Source organism: Balaenoptera borealis (assembly GCF_965194805.1).
Source record: "Balaenoptera borealis genome assembly, chromosome: 7".
Lineage (NCBI taxonomy): Eukaryota > Metazoa > Chordata > Mammalia > Artiodactyla > Balaenopteridae > Balaenoptera > Balaenoptera borealis.
This window is the reverse complement of record NC_138864.1, coordinates 95,843,074-95,861,848: the sequence shown is the minus strand read 5'-3', so window position 1 is coordinate 95,861,848 and position 18,775 is coordinate 95,843,074. Positions and strand designations below refer to the sequence as shown.

The 18,775-nt window shown below is 34.1% G+C and overlaps 1 pseudogene across 1 annotated transcript in view; it reads right to left on the bottom strand.

The window, feature by feature from the left end:
* Positions 1-232: 232 nt before the first annotated feature.
* Positions 233-18,775, bottom strand: part of LOC309632644 (anaphase-promoting complex subunit 10 pseudogene) — a 49,715-nt pseudogene continuing 31,172 nt past the window's right edge. The window contains exon 2 of the transcript in view: positions 233-6,127. The product of the transcript in view is annotated as an anaphase-promoting complex subunit 10 pseudogene (transcript). The remainder of the gene's footprint in view (positions 6,128-18,775) is intronic.

Below are 18,775 nucleotides of genomic sequence, written 5' to 3'. Positions count from 1 at the left end.
TTTAATGCTAATAACTTTGAAAATCTGAAAGAATGCAAGAATCTCCTGAAATGTTTCCAAAGTCTGGCCAGTGAAGTATACAAAAATATAAATGGTACAATGTACTTCCAAATCTAGATACAAACATTACAAAATAAATTCAGAGAAAACCCAAAAGAATATTAAAAAATAAACTATCATTATATGTATTAACACTTCTTCAAGATAATCAGCTTCAAGATAACACAGCTTCAAGATAATCCCATGAGGAAAGCAACCTTATTATCCCCATTTTGTAGATGAAGAAACTGAGGTTAATAGGCCCTAAATTATACAGTTAATAAGTTTTGAAACACAGGGCATCTGGTTTCAGTGCTTATGTTGTAACATTTTTACTTCAAAATACAAGGGTGGATCAAAATAGATCAATTTCAGTAAGTCATTGAATCAATCAATAATTCAGAAAAAGAAATATGTTGTCATATTTCAAAAAATATCTTGATGAAATGCAATATCCCTTTCTAAAAAAAATTGGCACAAACTAAAAATAAAACAATGCTGTGATAAAGTTTATTTTAACAATAATCAGCATTTTACTTGATTTTGAAACATTGAATACATTTTAATTAAAATTAGGAACCAGAACAACATAAGGATGTCTATTATCGCTGTTATTCAAGATGATTCTGAAAGTTCTAGAGAATATAATAAAGGAAGAAAAAATGTAGATGTTAATATTGGAAAGAAAAAGATAAAATTATTGTTGCTCCAAAACATACTTGTTTAGAAAACTCAGAATAATTGATTAAAAATTTTAGCCCTAACAAGCAAGATTAGTAATGTAATCAGTTACAAAATCAATTTGTTTACAATATTTCACTAGGAAAGTTTAGTCAATATAATAGCAAATATTTTCATTCACAAAACAATGAAAATAAGCAATACAAATGATTTTAAGGTGAAAATATGTTCTAGACTTGTTGAAGGACCTCTGTAAAGATTAGGAAAGAAAAAGAGAAAGAACACTTCAATAATTGTTTTCCTGAATTAGAAACATACTAAATCTAAGTACCAACTATCCCCCTAAATAATTGATAAATCCAATTAAAATTTTAAAGTAGTATTGTGTAACTTTTCTTAAATGCTTTACTCTGGGGTAGATATTATGTCAAGTAATAGATGTATAAGTATGCGTGCTTTTTTAAGACTTACATATTTTACTGGTTAAGATTATTATCGTTATTATTATTATTTGTAGATGAAGAAACAGGTTTTGAGAGGTCAAGTGTATGACACAGGATTAAACATTGTCTCCGGCTGTACAATTTGAGATCCACCCACTTTAATACTTTGTAACATGACTCAAAATCCCTATTAAAAATGTTGGAAAACTTTATCGAATGATTCTAAATTTCATGTGTAAGATTAAATATATGAGAATAGCCAGGATAATTCTATAAAAAATATAGCTTATTTAATGTTGTACTTGGCTTTTAAATGTTAAAGTACATTGTAAAATTATAGTAATTAATAGGGAGGTATCAGTACAAGGAACAGAAGAGAAAACTTAACCATCAAACCTAAGTATCAATGAAAACACTAGTATGTGATAAAAATGGTATTTTAAGTCAGTGCAAATTGACGAAATATTTTCTAAGTAGTGCTAGGACAATTATTTTTAACCATAATTACATTCCCAATAACATGCCATACTTCAGAACTTCAAAATATAATCCGGATTGGTTAAAGAATTAAATACAGCATATGAATCTACAAAAAAGCAAAAAAATTAAGCAAATATTAATGTGATTTCACAACATGAAGGTCTTTATAAAAATGAAATAAGAAATCATAAAAGAAAAATGAATGGATTTCAATAAATAGAAATTTGAAGTTTTGTATATAAATCATTACTAGAAACAAGGTAAGCCACAAATTGGGAAAGAATTTTCAATGTATTTGATCAATGACTAATGTCATTATGTGGACAATTCTTATATATTAATTATAATAAAATAAGCAATATTAAAAGAAATCAAATCACTAGACAGATGATTAAAATAAATGCAAATGTCTAATAAACACATAAAATTATTCAGCCTCACTTTTAATCAGTGAACACTGAACTGATCATACAGCATTCTCTCCCCCCCTCAAAAAAGGCTGATTGAATGGCTGATTTCTGACTGTTAATGAAAAAGTCTGTTAATTTACTTTTTTAAGTAATGGCTTTATTGAGACATGATTCACGTCATAAAATTCCTCCTTTCATGGTATACAATCCACTTTTTAGTATGTTCACAGAGTTATGCAACCATAACCACTATCTAATTTTAGAACATTTTCATTACCCCAAAGAGAAAAATTATGCCTATTATCATCATTCTCCATTTCCTTCTCCCCCTTGGAACCACTAATTTACTTTATGTCTCATCAGGTTTGCCTATTCTGGACATTTCCTATAAATGGAATTATCCATTTTGGTCTTTGATATTGGCTTATTTCAGCTAGCATGTTTTCAAGGTTCATCCATGTTGCATCATGAATCAAAGTTTCATTCATATTTATGGCCAAATGTTCCATTTTATGGATTTACACGTTTTCTTTATCTGTTCATCAGTTGATGGACATTTGTTCTGTTTCCACTTTTTGGACTATTATTAATAATGCTGCTCTGCACATTCATGTACAAATTTTTGTGTGGACATTTGCTTTCAGTTCTCTTTGCTATATATCCAGGAGTGGAACTGCTGAGTTATGTAGTAGTTGTATGTTTAATATTTTGAGGAACTGCTGAAATGTTTATCAAAGAGGTTGCACCTTTAACAATCTCAGCAACAATGTAGGAGAGTGCCAATTTCTTTGCATCCTTGCCAAAATTTGTTAATGTCTGTGTTCTTAATTTTAGTTATCCCAGGGGGTATAAAGTGATCTTTCATTATGGTTTTGATTTTTATTTTCCTAATGACTAATGATACTGAGCATCTTTTCATATACTTATTGGCCATTTGTGTATCTTCTTTAGAGAAATGTCTATTTAAATCCTGTGCCACTTTTTAATTTGGCTATTTGTCTTTTTATTGTTGACCTGTAAGCGTTTGTCCTGGATACAGGTCCCTTACTAGGTACAAGTCTGCAAAAAATGTTCTCCTATTCTGTGGGCTGTATATGTATTTTCTTGATGGTGTCTTATGAAGCACAAAAGTTTTTAACTTTGGTGAAATCTAATCAATTTTTTTTTGGTCACCTGTGCTTTTGGTGTCATATCTAAGAAAGCCTTGTCAAACTCAAGGTCATAAAGATTTACTCTTAAGTTTTCTTCTAAGTATTTTAGAGTTTTAGTGCTTGCATTTACGTCTATGATATATCTTGAGTTAACTTTTATATATTGTGTGAATTAGGGGTACACTTTCATCCTTTTGCGTGTAGATTTCCTGTTGCTCAGCACCAGTTGTTAAAAAGACTGTTCTTTCCTCATTGAATTTGCTTGATATCCTTGTTTGTTGTTGTAGTTTAGTGACTTAACTGCACTAAAGTTTATAAAGTCTATTTTTAGTTATGTGGAAGCATTGGAAGCTCATTAAGCTTAGTGGTCAATTAATGATGGGCCAGAGATTACCTTACGTGTCTTGAATTAATAAATCTCCCAACCTTTGCCAAGTGGTTTTCTGTGTATTGGAAGGCATGCGTCAGTGCTCCAACAGGCAGTCTATAACCCTGCCTTAGCCTTCTATTCCTGCCTGGGGAGAGCCTCAAGTTCTGGTAGAGGTGGGTGATTAGGGTGTTTTCAGCTTTTCCTTGAAATGTGCACAGTTCTGCACATGCGCTTGGCATTCTAGAGTCTCAAGAATATATCAGAGCTTTACAGCACTACTTATGGAAATATCATTCCCCAGATATTCCTTTTAAGATTTTTAGTCAGCCTTTTATGTAGCACTGACTAGTACTCCACCTCAGGCTGCTTTGATGCTGAATAATTGCCACTGATTACTTTCAACAAATGCTCTAGGAATATGGCTGTTCATACAGGGCAAGGTTTGAGTTTGCTCAAATAAAGGCAAACCCTAAGAATGGAGTTTTTCATGGAGCTTCCAAATGGCAATATTTCTCTGGGAATGGGACTTTTGGGGATCTCCAAACCCATCTGTCTCTTGCAGTGGCTACTATGTTGCTAATTTTTATAGCCATCATAGTTGTGAGGCTATTGGTTTTCAAGCGTGCTGTGGACGTGGGAAGAGAGGGATAGGAATAGAGGAAATTTAAATGACACAAAGCTTACTGTTCTTACTGAGATTCAGTCATTTTTCTTGATAAGTTCTCCTTGGATTATTGCAAGTCTTTGGTTAAATTTCCAAGATTCTGAAAAAGTTGATTTTGATAATTTTTGCCAGTGGTCTCATTTCTTCTGTGGCAGAGCAGATTTTTCAGAAGTCCTTTTTCCACCATTCCCAACATGCTTCTCTTAATTTACCTTTAATATAAATTATTCTATTCTAAGTTTAAATTGTTTTAAGCTTTATTTAAAGTGTGATATTTAGAACATGCTAGAAATTGCATAATTTACAACTATTTAAGCTTATTAAAATTATGAGAAGCTTCAGATGAAAACTTAAAAATTTCCAAGGTGGTACATACTTTTAGAGTTCTTTTTGGGCTAAATCACCAAAACATATTTGAAGTCTGTCTTAACAGGAAAGGAGTTTGAAGGACCTATTTGAAGAGGAATGAGAATTTGTGACAACACAGATGGACCTAAAGGGCATTATGCTCAGTGAAATAAGTCAGAGAGAGAAAGGCAAATACTGTATGATATCACTTGTATGTGGAATCTAAAAAAAAAAAACAAAAAACAAATGAACAAGCATAACAATACAGAAACAGACCCATGGATACAGAGAACAAATAAGTGGTTGTCAGAGGGGAGGAGAGTGGGGAAATGAAAGGAAAGAAAAGGTAACTAACTATGTGAAGTAATGTGTGCGTGTGTGTACATCACATTGTACACCTTAAATATATATAATTTTTTGTCAATTATACCTCAGTAAAGCTGAAAAAAGGAAAAAAAAAGGAATGAGACGACCTTAAGTATTATTTAGATTGGGACAGCAAAACACAAAGTTCTTCTGTCTTCTCTATTTAAGAATATGACAGTATTGAAGGGAATATATATGATATGAGAGAAGATAGGAAAAATTGTGAAGAAAGCAAAGAAGAAAATGAGGAGGGAAGTGCCATGGTTGGAGATTGGAGCCTGTGGAAAGAGGCAAGTGGGAAATTCCTTAGGACAGATGGTTAAATATCTTTTAAGAAAAGGGATTTCTAAAAATCAAATTTAAGTTTGTTATATGTGAATACCCAAGCTCTCAATTAAGTCATTACCAAAAAAATTACATATGCAAAACAGATAAAATTTTAAAAAAAAAGGAAAAATGAGAGCCAGCACGTATAAACTTTTTTTTGACCCAAAAGTTATTTATTAAAGTTACAATGAAACACTTTTCAATACATAAAAAAATTGCAAAATAATTGATGCATTTTTCAATAAAGATACCAGATTTAATATTTACTGACAAGATAAAGATATGTTTGATGACTTTTGTGCTATTTCAAGGTCACCTTATTGAGCAATACATCATGAAATCAATCGTTGTACATCTAGGAAATTTACCAATGGAGCTCTCTTCCACGGGTGTGTATATTTTACTTTGTCTCATGTGGGTATCTCTTCCATTCTGATGATTGGCTGGAACAGCGATCTGTATCATAAATGTGCGAGTTGGCTTCTTATGATTATCAGTTAAGGGAACGTGAATCCAGCCACTTGGTTGCACCAATTCAAGTTGCCGAACTTCTTGAAGATTGTGAAAATTATTTCCTACTCTGACTGAGATCTTACTTGGAGTATAGCTTTCATCAGATTTGTAGTCCACATAAATACATAATGTCTTCACTGTTGTTTTTCTTCTGAATTGGATGTTCACTAAATGAGGCTGGGAGCCATCTGACTGCCAGTAAGTTTCTAGATTGTCATCTCGTAATTGATCCACTCCAAATCCTGGTTTGCAAGATGAGAGAGCACATATAAACTTCTGGTATTCTTTGGAGGGTGTATTCAACTCTCTATCCTGCTGTAGCACTGTCTTCCAGTCTTATCATAAAACTGGATCGCCAGATCAGATGGACAGTTTGTATACTCTCTTGGGAGGATGAGGTGTTTCTACAGTGTATTTTGGAACCCCATCAATAGAGACCTCTGATTCATTGAGGATTCCGAAGAATGCCAACTTGAAACCTAAAAACAATTATGATAAATTTGAGGAACTTCAGTATTAATTTAGCATTGAATCCCATGACCTGGATGCTACTTCCCCAAAAATTTTGGCAAAGAATGCTTATAGTATTATCCTTGTGGTTGGAAACTTCTCCTCAACAAAGCACGCAGAGATGAAAGCAATGCTTTGATGGACTTTTTGAGAAGGATTCAATTTCATCTCCATCTATGACTACATGCCCAGAATCATATAAACAAAGACTTCACAATTTAGCTGATGTTCCAAGATTGGAATTAGTCGCCTTGGTTCTCCTTGTTGAATCCCAGAAGATGGGCTGAATTCAGGAAGCACTGTGCCTTTGCACTGCTGAAGCGTGCTTTCAATGTGTCCAGCAAAATGGTCCCAGAGCACCAGCAGAGCCACAGAGAGCTGGAAAACACTTTGGGACTAGTAATGAGAACCTTTAATGATTCCTCTCTAAAGTCCTTAGCTGTAGAAAATCCATTTTCTGAGCCTTACTGTCAAAAAGAATAATGGGTAATGCATCTATACCTATATTTGGTGGAATATAAATTTTTCTCCCTTTTATTTAGGTATAAAACAACCAAGTTTTAGCACAGGTATTTTTTTGTAGCTATGGCACTTACAATTTTTTCACCATCATTTTAATCAGTTTGACTTCCCAGTTGAGTGATTTACAGCAGACAAATACTTCACTATACCTGAGAGTGAAATTAAATTGACTAGCCACACACTGCTAGCTCTAACCTTGGAATTCTTGTTGACAATAAAAGATTACAAAATATCTTGCTTCAGAGCCTATGGTAAATAATTTCAGATATAATCATTTTATGCATTGTCCCCCTTGAGGCTCTGAAATATTCGCAGTATCTCTCCACACAGTCTACACTAGGACACAAGCACACTCACTCACTTGCTCATCTAAGTTAGTATTTTACTCTTGTTTCTTTAGTCTAAATGCCCTTACCCTAAATTTCAAGTCTCATCCCTTAAATCTGGGCTCTACTGCTCTTTCTTCCATACACTCTTTTCCTCATTCTCCTTGTACTTTTCTCAGAATATTGCTTGCACCTCTGTTTGGCTTAATTTCCTTCAACAAGGTATTTGTTGTCTGTTGGAGGCAGATGCAAAGCTCCTTGTAAGCAGATTCTCTCTCATTTATCTACGTTTCTCTGCAACTAGCTTTGAAATATTTGGTGATCTGAGTAGAAAAAGGAGCCCAAAATTCAGACTTCCATGGAAAACTAGTGGAGAAAAATATCCAGTTACTCTGCATTTTTTGTATTTTGTATTAGGAGTTTATGGAGAAAACTCCTAGAAAAATCAGACAGGGAAAAGCACTACACTGAGGCCTATGCCATAGTGCTTAAATTTCATACAGAGGCTCTAACTATGTGGAAATTTGCTACAGTCTCTGAGTAGCAAAGACGTCCACAATGTGCACAAAGGTTTTGACTAATTGGACTGAAATGACAGGTTACTTTAATTGAACAAGTTAGATATCATTTTGAGCTACACTCTTATTTGGTGTCTAGAAAGCCAATGACAAAGGGAATTGACTGAACTTTTCAACTTTTCACTATTTATTTAGATACTGTATGGACATAGCCCAAAGGAAATCTCTCCCAAAATACCTCAAAGAACGTTTTCTTCAACTGCATAAGATCATGAGAAAATAAAATCCCTCTGTTCTCAAATGACACTTTAAAGTTATGAGTATAATGTGGGAAATCAGTTCAGCCATGGATTATCAAAACAACAGAAATATAAAACAGGTATCAATTTATAATATTTGCTGAAATAAATTGACTCTGATTGAGACTGTCAGCTAGGTTCTTTGACACTGAAAATAAAATACCAAACATACTAAAGTAGAAACTTAGCAATGAAAAGCCTGACCCTCCCTTTTTATGATATTATCTTACTGTGATTGAACTGATTGATAAATGAAGTTCAATTTGGCTCATTTTGCATGAATTCAGTCCTGAGTCAAAAGAGTTTTTAAAGTTTTCACACACCTTTTCTACTGGCCCGTATTTTTATCCTTTGTAGAAACCATTTTGCAGTTATACCGAATTGATTCTACTGAGCTCCATAGCAATGGCTTTCTATCATTCTGTTCCCTCTGAAGAGAGCTTTTTTTCTGACGTGATCTGGGTCTTGGGTGAGATGAGCGCATCTCTTCTTTTGTTGGTTGTCAGAAAGTCTCGTTTGTGTGACTAGTTTAGTACCGAAATTAAAAACTTAAGTAGCAAATGGACTGGGGGAGATTCAGGTGCAACAAGTTAAAAAGAAAAACAGTAGGCTTTAAGAGCGTGTGCATGAAAGAGCAATGTGCCAGGATGGAGTTGTGTACCTCGATGACTGCCATGAAAAAGCACGCATCCATTGTATGCTGCCGTTGTATTTTGGCCCAAGCTGTGTTGAAACACTTTCCGCTGAAGTGTTCTGCCCAGGGTGATGACCTGTGGTCCCCTAGGTTCTAAGCTGTCCTATGGATAGAAATACATTTCCTGTTTCCCATATCCCCCATCTCCCCACCCATATATCAGGGATTGGTTTGAAAGAATGAAACAGAGACCTTACAGATGCTTAAAGACCAGAAATTTTGTCAAGGGGAAAAAGAAATGGAAAAGAGAAGAAAGAGAATAAATCCCCAAATCCCTGCACATGCAAAGCTTTCTTATTTTTTTTCGCACTTCTAAAGAAGATGAGTCATATAAGAGCCCATTCAAAACCACATGAGTAAAAATGAAGTTGTGTGTTTTTCACATCCTTCAGAACAGGCTAAGGGATGAAAATGAGGGCGAGTTCCCTATAGTCAAACATGCCCAGAAGTAGCAAACTTTGACTTAGCCACGAGCCAAATAAACTGCTCCTGAATAATTGGGTCTTGGTTTAAATCCATAGAGATGCCCTTTTCATGTATGTGAGGTGGACTTTTGATTTCATCTCTGGGACAAAGTTTGAAGTTATTTTGTGACTCTCGCATAGAAAATGAAGGAAACCCTTGTAACGGATGGCTCATGTAGGCTTATTATGAGTGTGTGTTTAACTCCCTCATGTGAATTATATTTTGAATCATTACCACTCAAGAGTCACAAGGTTTCATCTACTTAAGCTCAAGATACCCATGTGGAAAAGCATTGTAAACTCAACTCGCTGGGCAAATACCACTTTAATACTTGAGTACTTAAATACAAATATTATAACAGAAATTAGAGCTTTCTGGTTCTCTTTCTCTTGACTTGTATCACATTAAATTAACGGACACAGTAACAGACCTACATTACATATCAAAAGAATAACTTTTTAGAATTCATATCTGAGGGAAAGAGACAAAATTTAGCTTTTATGTCTTTTTACAATGGGAAGAAAGGTCCATGAGACAGAAGGATAAGATGAGCTCTCATCCTAACATATGATATAAAATGGATCTAAAGAAGCAAAAACATAGATGCTTAATGAACACTGAAAGCATGAGTGACACCAGGACTCATGTCTAATTTATCTCTTTCTTTTCCCTGGACTTAGTATATTGGACTGATAAACTTACCTCAAGATGGATAGTTCGTAGATAATTTCATCCCAAATCCCACTGTTACAAATGGATTTCAAGCCTTTAAACTTTCCACTGTCCCCTGAACTTGAAATTTTTCAATCCTACTTTTGTCAGAGTGATAAATCTTTCTGGATGTATCTGGAAGGAAATTTGCTTTAAAATTTAAAATTTGCTTTAATCCACTTGCGGTCTGCAATAAGGTTCTGAAAGGGAAATACCAATATACCAGGTCAATTCAGGAATGAAAAATTTTAAAGTACCAAATCCCAGCATGCATGTTCATAGTGAAAACCTAAATGACCAAACCAGGACTATGAAACATCTAAAGCTATATAATAAAAATGATACTTTGTTATAGAAGTAGAATGGCTGTAGAAGTTTATTATTCTGTAGAATTTTATCTTCAGTAATATTTGTCTACATTTGGCCATGGAGCATATGAATTTAACCATTTGTTAAGAAGAGTGGAGGTTGTCTAATTTGGGGCAAATGCAAATGTAGCAATAATATTATTAGTAAGGGGGGTTTATTGTGCAAAGTATATTTTGCAAAATATACAGGTAACTGCTAAGGTCATTGGAGAATTAATAAATTCCAACCCTAAATGTGCATGGGACGGTCTTTTACATGAATGTGTAATGCTCTTAATTTAATAGCCTGACATCAGCAATGGAAATAACAATGTTTATTCTGCTATAGGGATGTAGTAAAGCCTAACCACAGAGGCAGCATTCACAGTTTTGGAAAGGATAAAATAAGAGATCAACACCAGTTTTGTCTTTTTAGTGGCAGGAATTTTGCGTCTGATAAAAAATAGTTCCCAGTTTTCATAAGAGAATTCCTTAATTAATAATTTCTTGCTAAAATACTTATAAATGTTTATATTATATATGTAAAAAATATATATACATATATAAAGCATTGTAATAGTGGAATACCTTCTTAAACGGTCTTATCTTTCCATCTTCTTTGTTCCTTTGTGTCAGAAAGTAGGAGTATCCTGTTAGGTATGTCACTATTAGTTCTAGAAGTAATAACATTGTCCTTATTCACTACAGTAAGACCTCTGTGGTAACAGTGCTAATCTTAACCACTGACCAGTACAAGAATGTCACCCTCTATCTAGGGCCATACCTTCTATCCAAGTATATATATGATCAAACAACAATAACCAACAAAAGATCAGTATAATAATGACCCAAGCTATATTTCTATGGCAGAATCATTTTTTGTAACTTTGAAAGTTCAGTTATTCTTTTTGGTTAGAATTATGCAGCCCTTAAATAACTCTGAGTAAATGAATTATGTGCCATTAAGAGATTTCTTGGAAGTTTTCATTAGCTACGAAATAAAATAGCTTTAAGCTTTAGAATGTTCTACTCAGTTGGAGACTCTCATGTCTTTATGATATTCTGGTGACAATTTCTATTCTAAGTGTCAAAAACAACTCTGCTATCTGGAACAAGTCGTGTAGTATTCTCTCCTTTTAATATTCTAATCGTGAGGTGTGAAGTGAAATGGTTGCACAGTGTAATGGTGGTAAAGAAGTGGAGTGTCAATGAGACAGGGAAGGTGACAGACTCGGAATAGGTCCCTGAGGTGCTCTCCAAGTGCACTGGATAAAGATTCCCCTGGGAAAATTTTCTCATTAGTTCTCAGACACAGTTCAGTAATTCAATAGCGCAAGGTTACCATTAGTCACAAGACCAAAACATGTTACTTTCCATGCTTTAGTTCCTTTATTTGTATATGTCATTTTCAGACTGAAAATCATGAGCCCTACTCTCATGCAAAGACAGTCAGTGAGTTGTTTACATACTGAAGTATGAACCATGACAAGCAGATTCTGTAGCGTTTTCTTTTAATTGTTGATGTATGAAGCAATTCAAAGGGAAATAGACATTTTAAATGATTCTAATGATACTTCCCTAAACAACTGTCAGTTCTTTATACCAGAATTACTAAACATGCACACATATACACACATGTGTGCACATTTTCATAAGAAAATCAGGAAGCATTCAGACATGGTTGAAGAAAAGATCATATTATCAAAAACCTCTCTCACCCTTATTTATGCTACTTATAAAGTAAACTTATCACTGCTTAAAACAATTTACTCTCTAGTGACTATATTCTGTTTCAGAAATTGTTAACGTTCTTTCTAAAATCAGAAAATATTGAATGATTTACTGCACATGTGAATATGAAATATTCACATTTTGTACTGCAACTGAGGGGAAACTCGAAGACCGTGGCCGTTAATTTCCTATGTAATTACTGAGAAAGATGTTAAAACACATAGATTATAATTCTGCATGTTTTCTTTTTCACTGTCATAAACAATATGTACCTTTTTCTATCTTTTGAAAGTTAACTGCACTCCCACTCCACATATGAAGGCATAATGGGTCAGGGGATTGCCTCATTACTCACTAGGTCAGAAAGAAAGGAGTATACACCCGACAACCCTATTGGTCACTTAAACCTTGTTACATTAGGGAAGCATTAATGAAATCTGTGAAAATGAAAATTAGATGCTACACTAACAGATTGTTGTAGATTTTTGTATTTCATAAGATAACTCAGTATTTTACTTGGTAGACTTTGCAATGATAGTCATTCTTGTGTTTAAAAGATAACTAGTGTATGGTGTTGTAAAAAATTACTCCATTTACTTTATAATATATATTCTAGAGGAAATATAATTTAAATGTATCCACCTAAACATCATGACAGAATGGAAGAGGAAGTTAACCTTTTGTAAATGCAAAGTATGTTTCTTACAGAAATAAAATGTGGTAAGTAAACTGCAAGAGGAAGTTATCTATTAGAAATAATGATGAGACATAGAGGAAAGACTAGACTTTTCCATATGAACTGGTAAAAAAAAAAAAATACTTCCTAATAGAAACACACTCCTATCAAAATAGTAATGATCAGGATTCCAAACAAACCATCAGATACTTCTGTTTATGTGCCACCCTTAGAGTTATTGTTGAATTATGAATTGTAAATATTTATAAGTGACTCATTTTAAAGAAGTTGTCAGCTGCAAGCTACAGTTCTTCACCTTCTGTCATCCCAGCTATCAAGGGGGCTGACTCAATCACTTTCTTGTCAGGCTACCTTTCCTCCCTAGAATACTCAATTCCCAAAACACAACAAAATATAAATGAATGGAAAGTGCTAATGATGCATGATTGCCAAGAGGTATTAAGTTTTTAAAGGTACTTTGCTGACTAAATTTTAAATGAGCAAAATCCTGAAATTAATTTCCCAAGGCAGTAATATTTGTATTTTTAATAGATGTGCACTGAAAGGAAATATATAATATTGTCTTCTGGTATGTCTGTCTTTCCTGTGGTAGGAATAATATCAGCTTTTAAAGTCCCAAGTATTATGTAGTTCATTCCATGTTTAATTATAAGATCTACACTCATAAAAACTAGACTAATGAAAAAATACCCAACATTTTAATTAAAGGAAAATGGCTTGAAATGATAAGATTTGGAAACTGTCCTGTATTAAAGGTATATTTTAAATCTTTAGGATCAGGCTGATGTCATTTTCGACAATTGAGTCAAAAATCTTTATATTTAGCAAATAGTACAGAATGGTTCTCAAATCTTACAATTTCATGCCATTTCCCCTTTAAATCACCTTAAAAGTGCCATTCTGATGACAAAAGCTGTCTTCTCTACTGACTTGATAACAATCTAAACTTGTAATTTCTTTACCATTTTTGACTTGGGTTGGTTATAGTATGTTTCTGCTGACATTGTGTTTTGTGGTATGTTTTCATAACTGAGAAGAATCTTTTCGAAGCAGGAGAGATGGATGGTTCCTGAAATCACAGCTTATGGGTTCAAATTTTTAGAAACAAGTGAAAAATTTTCCATTGTATTTGTTTATTTAGTCATTATTTTAGAAAAAATTAAGCTTTTACTTAAATTTTATGCTGTGAAGAATTGCTTGTATCTATATATAATTTAGTATACACAAAAGTCAAAATCAGTAATAGAAACTTAGCAAAACAGTTGAGTACTTTTCATTCAAATAATCAGATAGTCTCATTGAAAGGAGGCCTTAAAGTAGGAAGTCAGTGGTTTTCCAAGGTTATGGTATAAGTAAGCTAATGGCAATGTGTTAACCCTTCTGTAAGTTTCTGTCCATTTAAAAATTTTTCTATGTGAAATAGCTCTTAAGAATCTTTTAGAAATTTGTGATGTCCTTACTATCATTGTAGTGCTGTGACTTACACATGCTGTCACTGACACTCACAAGCAAACAGACTCTATACCCACATGCAAACACATGAAAGTCAGGGCCCGCTCAACAGATGTACTCTTGTGTGGGAATCATATCACTTTTTTCTGAAACACTGAAGGCACGACTTTCAAGTAGTTTTAAATTTCAAATCAGGTTAGTGCATATTTAATTTTGACATGTTGGTTTAACACCAAGCCACACCAGACCTTTTAAAAATTCAGTGGCTATGATATAAAATTCTTCACTGTGTTGCACCAGTAAATTGAGAAGTGCAGTATAATTCTCCACTATCACTGGAACCATCGTGAAATGAAATAAAGACTTTGATACAGGTCCTCACTCAGGTGCCACTCTTTCACAGTTATATTCAAAGTGTTTGTTCACAAAACTTCATAAAAACCTACATAGAAGATGCATAATTTATGGAAGTGAGTAATAAAAAAGAAAATCAACTCCACCATTTTCTTTCCTATTGGTCACTTTACATGCCAATAGATTAAAAGACTCTGAGTTCCTTTTCTTTGAAGACCACCTTTGTAACTGAGTTATTAAGTTTTTTTTTATTTTTTTAAACTAAGCAGCCGAAAGAAAGAGGCACTTGACACCTCCAGCAAGTATCTCAGTTCTTTTCATATTGTCAATAGCTCCACTGATAGCACTGTTCTTTTGACAGCTAAAAGCAGATGTGCGGGTTAAGTATGGGAGCAATTCAGATGTCCACAGTAAACTGCAGGGGGGCAGAGAGAGCTCAGAGAGCAGCAGCTTTAAAGTAATTGACTAATACAGTAAGGATATTAAAGTCATTTAGTGCCAAAAGGGAACACACTGATCCCTGACCCTCAGCCACTTTGGAGTAATCTAGTATTCAATCCAGCGTGTAATGACTGCCAGGCCTGTCAATCCTCCAGGCTCTCCAGTCAAATGCCTGTGGCTACTATTGGCTTATGGTAAAAGGACAGAAATGCAAGGAAATGCCTCTCAATCAGCCTGTGATGTGATAATGTTATTGCTCCAGTGTATTCTATATTGTCCCCGCATAGTTTAATCTGTTGAGACCCATGTCAAAAATTGCCCGTGGTCCCTAGAGGTCTTTACTCAATCTTTTAGTAATACAAGTGGATTTGAAAGGAAAGGGGGTAACTTACTTGATGAATTGTTTCCAGCTAATATATACATATATATATATATATATATATATGTGTGTGTGTGTGTGTGTACACACACACACACAAAATAAGAGGTCAGCTGTGGCTTAAAGGCTATCGGTGCAAGGTATAAATTAGAAATGTGCTAGTAAGCTAGTAATCTGATTTGTGAACCCTTGTTCTTCTTTGACTCCAATGGGCAAAATATTTTGCAATAAAAAATATTGACACAGAAATGTATTTATATGGTGGCTGATTCATATTCAGTGCATGTGCCAAAAGGAGTTTTAACAGGGGAAGATGTCAGAGAAAATGATTTACTTGTTTCTGCCACTTTGAGCACGTGAGAGTTGGCCAACTTCTGGGAAGCTTGCATTTTAAATGAGGTATTTTGCATTTGTAAAATATAATTATTGCTACAGGCTGCAATCAAAAAAAAAAAAAAAAAAAGAACCTAAGAGAAAGTGTAGGAAATTGCCATTTTTTGTTATTTTTATTTTGCTAATTAAGGCACTAGAAATTGACCCATGTAGAGAGAGACTCTAAAGTTGAAAAATCAAAATGGGATAATAATTATTCAAATCGTATTTTATTATCTTACAAAAAGTCTTTGTATTTCTTAGTCATTCCCTCATTTACTTTTCCAAACCTACTGTATAGAATCTTTGGGAACAGAAAGCTCCAGTGATGAGAATACACTGTTATTTTTAGAGAACATTAAGGTTACATAGGGGAGACATTTTGCCTGTTTTTATTCTGGAGGAATCTGCCCAGTTCACCACTGGCAAGGTGCTATACAAAATTAGAAACAAAAGTGAACATCTATTTGCTTGTAAGCTTGAAATAACTTTGGTGTCAAAAACAAGTGACTTTCCCCCTCTGTCAACCTGTCCTCTTTCCATTCAGCACTGTAATTAATCAATGTGTGGTTGTATTCTAAAAACCATTCTGCACATGTTACCCACTTTTGCCACTTGAGATATTCTGAATTTGTGTACAATTTTTGGCAGAATATAAGAGATAGAGTAAAATCTCACTTTTGTGTTCAGTGACTTTCCAGACCTCAGGGGCAGAATGAATGCAGGAGGAATCCCATCGGGTAATTTTTCATTAGTATCCACGACAAGCTGTTTCACCACAGGCTATTGTTTTCATGGAAAGTTCAAATACAGTAGGATGGGATAGGTGTGCTATTAACACACAATGGTGTGATTATTACCTATCATATATATGTATGACCTTTGTCACCTAGAACATTGATACTCTTCATTATGATGTACCATTCTAGTATAAGAGGAATAGTTGGACAGCTTTAGAGTTCTTTTGCTAATGTCTCATTTTATGTTTAAAGTTTTCAGAGCTTTCCTAAGAGGAGAGATAGAAGGGAAAACCAAATAGGTCAAAGAATCATAGGGCTTTAAAGGACCTTGGCATTAATTTATCTACTCCTACATCCTGGCATCAAGTAGCTAAGCTATTTCAGATGAGGCTATATTTTATACAAAATTCTAAAATTCAGCATCACGTGTATCTGCAAAAAGCAATATGACTCTAAATAACTTGATTCTACAAGGACAACAAAAAGTCAGTCTTTATAGCTAACCATTGTATTACAAGCTTCTTCAATGAGTTGAAACTTATTTCTTCCTACCATCTCCTTACACAAAGCAGTAGTCCCTTTTTATTTATTTATTTTTTGTATAACAACCTCATGTTCCCAATGACAGTTGTTAAATACATATTTAGTTTTCTCTAGAGTGAATGTGAGTAAAGCATCATTCGGTTTGGGTTCATTGAGTAGGTTCTCCTTTAGCTTCAGCAGAATTAAGGGCACATATCTTCATTTCTCATAGTCAGTATGTGGTTGAAAAAATTTCATTCCTTCAGCAAATGTGAAATTTCAGCTCTGCACATGGCATTATGCCAAGCTCTATAAGGGGTATAAAGAAGAATAAGATATGATCCCTAATTTCAAAAAGCTTACAGACCAATATGGGAAGTAAGACACTAGTCAAGTGACTATAGCAAACAGTTGAAACAGGAGAAGGTAACTAAAATTTATTAAGCACCTATAGGTGGCCAGTCAGTCTATATAACTCCAATTAATGGACACAGGATTGTGAGATACTTTCGTTCTTTAAGCTGTCCTTACTGAGGCTCAGGAAAGTCACCTTGTTGCAAAGTCAGTGACTATGTTTGAAACACGTTCTTTCTGGCTCAGGGGCCACTCTCTCCCAGCAAGACTGCATCTTTTCCATAACAGGAGCCATGATGGCCTAATTACCCCCCATTTGAGGAAAGCCACCTTATTCTTTTCCGAATTGAAATTCTATTTTTCATTTTAAGGAAAGGTAAGACTCTGAAGGTAACCATGCCATGCAGTGTATGCAAAGTGATCTTTATGTGGGCTCATCTCTTATTAAATTGATCTCTGAGGCCATGAGGTCAAAAACTGTGTCTTATTTCTTATGGTAATCAGAATATACTGGGAGTTTAATAAACATTGAATTGGTTAAATGGGTGCACAGAATGTCTTTATTCTTCTCAGGCCTGGAATTTTCTTCAGATCTAGAACAACTCCCAGAGAATGAAGATAATCCCACCAATGTACAAAGTTCTAAAAAGCCATAAACTTATTAGCCATCAAAATGTTTAGCCTATTTATATTTATCAGGGTTTTCCCCATACTTTAATTAAAGCATGAGGATAAGAAGGCAGAATACTTGTGTGTATGAAAAAAGTAAGTATTATTTTCTGTGACTTTTATAATTCCATATTTAATGGCAGAATTGTACCAACAGGTTAAAATCAATGGATGATTAGTCTACTAACCAGTTATATCTATATTTACATTTCTAAAGCTACTGGCTTAGAAGCTACTATTATTATTAAGGGCCATTATGGCAACCTACAGAGGTTTTTTTGAGCCTTAAAAATTATGAATATCTCTTTATTCTTTCCCTTTAACCTGCCCTTTCTTGTTTTTTAAACCTTTTACTGTAAAGTATAAAACCCATTCAGATCATTTGCACAAAACATAAATATATAGCTCAAAGAGTGATCACAAGTGAGCATCTGAGTAGTCACCAGACAGGTCAACAAATACAAAATTGGCAGCAAACCAACAACATCCTTTGGACCTTTGACAATTGCTACTTCCATCTTTTTTCCTTCCTCTTTTCCAAAGGTAACCACTTTTCTGACTTCTAACTTTAAAGTTAAATTTTGTTTGGTCTTTATATACATGGAATCACTTTTGTATCTGGCTTCTTTCACTTAAAATTATATTGGATAGATTCTTCATTGTAGTTGTATACTTCAGTAATTGAGTCATTTTCATTGTTGTTATCTATTTTATGAATAGCACTTGACTAATTTACCTGTTCTACAGCAGATGAACATTTGGGTTTCTAGTTTGGGAATATTACAAATCATGCTGTTTTAAACACAGTGTATGCAGGTTTTTTGGTTGTGTGTATAATTAGGAGTTGAATTAGGGTCATAAATCAGACATATCTTCAAAT